Consider the following 6,000-nt stretch of genomic DNA (forward strand, 5'->3'; position numbering starts at 1 on the left):
TTCATCATCTCACTTCATTTATTACACACTACATCTTTTTTCTTAAAACTCGAGCCATAACAATAAGTGACTCCAAATGTGGGACGGAGGGAGTATATCTTATGCATTTTTATATTTTCATTCTTCTGTTTATTTAATATCCTAATGCATTCGGTAGCTACACAATTCACATATATATTTATTATTCTATTATTTCAAATTTTTTAATATCATTCATCAATTTAACCCTTTTGAAAATAATCTAACGTATTTTAATTTCATATTGTTACAGTATAATATATAATTAGTTTTTATCTTTTTAATTTTCTTATCTTTGTTATGTTTTTAATAATAAAATAAAACCATAAATTTTGACTGAGAAAAAAATTGAAGAAAATGAAAAGATCGGTTAAATTTTGAGGCTTTGAAGTGCTACAATTATTTTCGTACCCCCGAATGAAAATTCCTGGATCCGCCACTGTCTTCAAGGATAAATTTAAACTATAGAAAGTGATTGGAAAAGACACTCGTTGCTTTTGGTACATATTTTAATAGTAGAAATAAAATGTAAACTCATATATTATACAAATTCCAAACTATTATATTAAAAAATATCAACAGATGACAAAATAATAACAATAGAAAATGTCAACATAGTGTCAACGCAACATAAACCGTTGACACTGTTGACATTTTCTGTTGCTACTAGTTTGTCATCTGCTAACATTTTCTAACGGTTCAGATCATAGTTTAGAGTTTGCATTTGATTATATTCCAATTTTAATAAATTGTTTTAACGTGTCTAAAAATTTAATTACAAAGAGATTACTTTACCCGAATCCAACATTGAAATAAAATAAATGGGCCCACGCCATTTAGTTACAAAGAGCTACACTGATTAATTAAAATAAAATAGGGCCCACTAAATGAATATCTCGGCCCAACTGATTGAAACCCGGCCCAGTTACTTATTCATGTTTAACCCTGATCCATCTCTTCACCGGTGATCACTCGCCACCTTCTCTGGCTGCGGGCCTGCAGCGGCCATCTCCTCTCGGCCCTCATCGCGGCCGAGGCTCGGCCTCTCGTCAATATGTAATGAAGGTGCTAAATGAGTTTAAGCTTGAACGTACGGAATCATTGTTTTTATGGATGCCATTTATGTCTTGGAGAAATTTTTTGCAATTAGGTCATCATTTATAGACTATATTATACAATACAACGTTTCAATATTTATGTAAAGTAACCAAAATATATCGCCGTATCATTCAAAAACTTACTGCCGAGAACTCATTATTATATGCAGTTGCTTAATAATAGGCATATAACTAGTTGTATATTTCATGTCGCAATTGTAATCAGTACTATTTATATACTTAGTCTTCTTTAAGCTTGGATCAATTCAATTAGTTATGTTAATCATCAAATTATTATTAGTAATTCATTCAGTACCCATAATTAATGTTAAAATCATAATCAGACAGTGGCGGATCCATGTTTCGGAAATGGAGTACTAGCTTGAATTGAGGCGAACATAACTAGTGTTTTGGTCTTTTGGGGAATGTCGGAGGCAAACAAGGCGGGCGGACATGACAATTTTACGTCCGTGTAGGGGGTAATTATTCACATTACTTAAATTGGGTGCATTTCATTCATATCCTTAGATATTAATTTGAATTCTCAATATAGAGTTTACTATAAATAAATATAAATATAGATTGGCTGGAACTTGGAAGCAGTTGGATTAATTGGGGTTTGCAATAAAAGTACTATAAATAAAACCAACCATTTTTCGCTGCATGGATTATCTCTCAAAATATTTCACTTCCCTCAGCATTTCTCTTAGCCACCATTAACACAAAAATCTCTTCCTACCTAAATGAATTATAACACCATGAGAGTTGCAAACTCTCCAACTCAACCTCCGATCGATCAAAACGGCGTCGTCTATGTTGCTCAACAGCATCAAACTCCCATAATCCAAGTAAGTGAAAATCTCAATTCCAATTCAGGTGGTGCAGTTACAAAAAAGAGAAAAAGAAAGAAGGTGAATTGGACCGAATCTGAAGACAGGTATATATATTTAGCTCCATTCCAATTTCTTTTGTATTTTTAATTTATTTTTGGAAACTCGAATTTGAGTCGATGCAGGAGACTGGAGAGCTTGGTTGGTGTACACAAACATGAAGCATGGGCTACCGTTGCCAAATCTATGGAGCAAAGAAACAGAAGGCAGTGTAAAGACCGATGGCAAAATCATCTATGTTCATCTATATCTTTGTTTTTTTAGTATTTTTTAAAGTATTCTATACAGATATACTATATGATCATGTGTTGAAAATCAGGAAAAGGAAACTTATTTTTTTGGTTGCTTTCTCTAATATATGAAATTAATTAAGGGCATTGAAGTATTTATTTCCTGAATGTTAAGCTATTAAATATGGAGTAGAGCTTATTGGGCATAAGGAACAAAACACAGGTAAGCTTATTAAAGGTTGCTATTACTACTAAGTTATAGGTTGTGAAAGTATTATATACAATATGATAACATCATGTGTTATTGTTGCTATCTCTAATAAATGAAATTGGGCATTAGTATTTAATTCAGAGTAATAAGCCAATTGGTTCATGTTTTGTAGGCTTGAAGAATAGTAAGTTATTATTGTTAAACTAGTGCTTGGTAGTTTAATAAACTTATCATTATGGCCTGTATTCATGCCATTAAAGTGAGGGAAACACTTATTGGAAAAAAAAAAACAACCGGTATGCTTATTAAAGGTTGCTATCAATAATATATTTCCATATAAGAAAAAACTAATCTATTATTAAAAGTGACTTTTTTTGAATAATAGTATAATAGTACTAGTAATTTTAAAGGATACTGTTTCTTCCCAAAGCTAAGGCAAACATTTTTTTGCCCTCATCATTTTCTATCTTTTTTGCCCTCATCATTTTCTATCTGTAAATAAGTTCAGTTTCTTCTGATAATTATTCAGAAACAAAACATGGAGCGATGAAGAAGAATGGAAATTAGTTGAAGGACACACGAAATTTGGAGAAGATGAATGGGCGAAGATAGCAGAAAGCATTCCAGACAAAAGTGGAACCGACGTTAAAAGCGACTGGGAGAGAACAATGAAATGGATAAAAAACGATCCATCCATAATTTTGGAAAACTATATTAGAGAAATGCTCATCAATGATGAAACTATTGTTGGATATTTGACACACAAAATATAGGAACACACAAGGATAATATATGGAAGATAAATGGGATTATGAATTTCTCACAAAATGATTATACAAAATACACACAAACAAAGGATGTGCTTCAACACTACAAAGATTTCTCTTCTCTATCTATGAGCTACGACTCTTTCTTTCTCACACTCTTAACTCAATTCTCTCTTCTTTACTCATACTACAAAATGGCCTAATGCAATGCCTATTTATAAGACATCTAAGTCGGTTATGAACCGACCTTGACTAAACTAGAGAATTCTAGTTACTAACACTAATACATTAAATAATAATAATAATATCTAGTTAGCTCTATCAATTTCTTAGTCTTGATCACTCTAGATCATTCCATCAAAGTCGGTTACTGCATAGAGCTAGATAATTCTAATAATTTATTAATACAAGTTTAACGACGACTTAATCTTCTAGAATCCTCCGGCCACTTCATTAAAATCTCATATTTTCTTGATTTCTCCGTAATGTTCACCAAGCTTCCATTACTTTAATAAATCAACATTCCTTAATTGTGAAGTAATGGAGTTTAATAAAATCAACACCTATTACCAAACGCCTCTACTCAACCAATGGACAACACAAATACCCTAATCGAACCATGCACCGGAGACAATGCCCAGCCTCCTCTCTCCGTTGAAGATTTTGGAATCGAGATGCTGTCTTTCATATATCATCAGTTCGCGACCGAGGAGGCGGAGATGGAGAATTACTTCTTGTGGTAGTGGGAGAGGGCTTCTTTCTAAATCTAGTTTAATTGCTATGAAATAAAAATAAATGTGTTTTGTTTACTAGGATTTGAACCTAATCTTGATTACTTAATAAATAATCTAGGAGTACTATATCATTAATATTTTGTGATCCATTTTATAGTGTTGTATTAGAAAAACTAGTGTGCACCTATTGGGAACTGGTTGGACATCTTTCGAGTTGACAGTCGTCGAATGTCGTCAAAACAGGGGTTATGTGACTCGTATATGTAAAAGATCTTACTGTACTAGCTGTATACATAATTAAACATAAATTAGAATCATATATATGAACAACATGGATTAAAATAAATTTCAATTTTATGGTTAATTATATGCTACTCACTCCACTCCGTTCCATAGTGGAAGAGTACTCATTTTTGCCATTTTTGTACGTTCCATAGCAGTGGAACCATTTCCTTTATTTAGTAAAAGTCAATACATTTCTTCTCAATTAAGTACCTTACGCTTTTTAAGCTCGAGGCAGAGTTGCTGAGCTTTGAGTTCCCTCCACTCGTATTCGAGTTCTTGCGCAGACGTTCTTCCAATCGAAGCACATTCCTTGATGGAGAGCACGGGACAACCAGGCATCTTAAACGAGGCACACAAGTAGGGATATTCTGACTCAAATTCATCCATTCCAATCTCGTCCTCCTCACCTCGTTGTTTCAATTTCTTGTATGATTCATCGGTAGCACGAATGGTGTTGGCCTGATCATCTTCACCACGGATAGCAAGAATGGATTCATTGGCGTTGCTCTTTCACCTCCTTTTCTTCTTGGGTTTTCTCTTGTTTTGGTCATCCAATTCATCTTCCCACAACGCTTTGGAGAGCTCATACACCGTGGATTCATGAGGGTTCGCTGGCTTCACCCGAGCATTGTGGAACTTTTCATTGAGGCTTCGGATCTATATTCTTTAGAAAGATCATCCTTGACGAATAGGTGGAACTCAGCCCACTTGTTGCTCTTTCCATCAGCCCAGAAATCGGCCAGCCTTTTCAACAAGCAAACGACGTCGTCCTCGCTAAATATCTTACCGTTAGACGACATCTTGCCACCCGTCACCGGCTTTTGCTTTGGAATTAGTGACTTGATTTAGAGGTTTGGGCGCCATGGATTTGGAGGAGAATTGATATCCAATGATTAGGGTTTGGTTTTTTTTATGAATAGATGTTATAGGTTTTCTGCTTTTATATATGAATGATATATGTATGGTATTTATTATACGTGATTTTAATTTGAGATCATAGTTTTATGGAAAGATTTACTTGATGGAAGATCAAGTTAAATAAGGTTAATATATCAATCAAAAATATTTTATTCTTGATTATAAATTCATAATACTACATTTATTTTCAAGTAGCCCTATAGTCCTCTAAATTTGTCAAAATGAGATTTATTAAGAAAACAGAGATTTAATTTTTCTGGATAGGAAAATGTTATTTAGAAACAGGCTGTACAACTGTATTTATAACAATATATTCTAAAAATTACTCTCTTCGTTCCATATTAACAAAAATATTTCTTTTCGATACAGAGCTTAAGAATAAATATTTGATACTATGTGAATTGGAAGGAAAAAAGTAAAAGATAGTGTAAAGTAAGAAAGATAATAAATAGAGTATATTTTTTTTGCCAAATATAAAAATGGTTTTATTATATTAAAAATTCTAAAAAAAATACTACTCTATTATCACGAAATTGAGGGAGTACTGTATATTTTCTGACACTATATATTACATTTATTAGCAACATAATTGACAGGAAATGTCTCAAATTTTGTCGATGAGTTGTCTTAATTCGATTTCCACCAAACAAACATTATTTACCAATGGTACGATTGGTTCCTCAGATACCACTAGCCATTTCAGAATAATCAAATCAAAAATGTAAATAATTTTTTTACCAATATTATATATTCCATCCGTCCAAAAAAAATAGAGAAATTTGTGTTTGATACGGATTTTAATGTAAAATTGGTAAAGTAAGAGAGAAGGAAAAAAAGTAAGAGAGAATGA

The sequence above is a fragment of the Salvia hispanica genome, chromosome 2 (assembly GCF_029641045.1).
Source record: "Salvia hispanica isolate PSC_SH4W2 chromosome 2, Shi_PSC_v1, whole genome shotgun sequence".
NCBI classification, from domain to species: Eukaryota; Viridiplantae; Streptophyta; class Magnoliopsida; order Lamiales; family Lamiaceae; genus Salvia; species Salvia hispanica.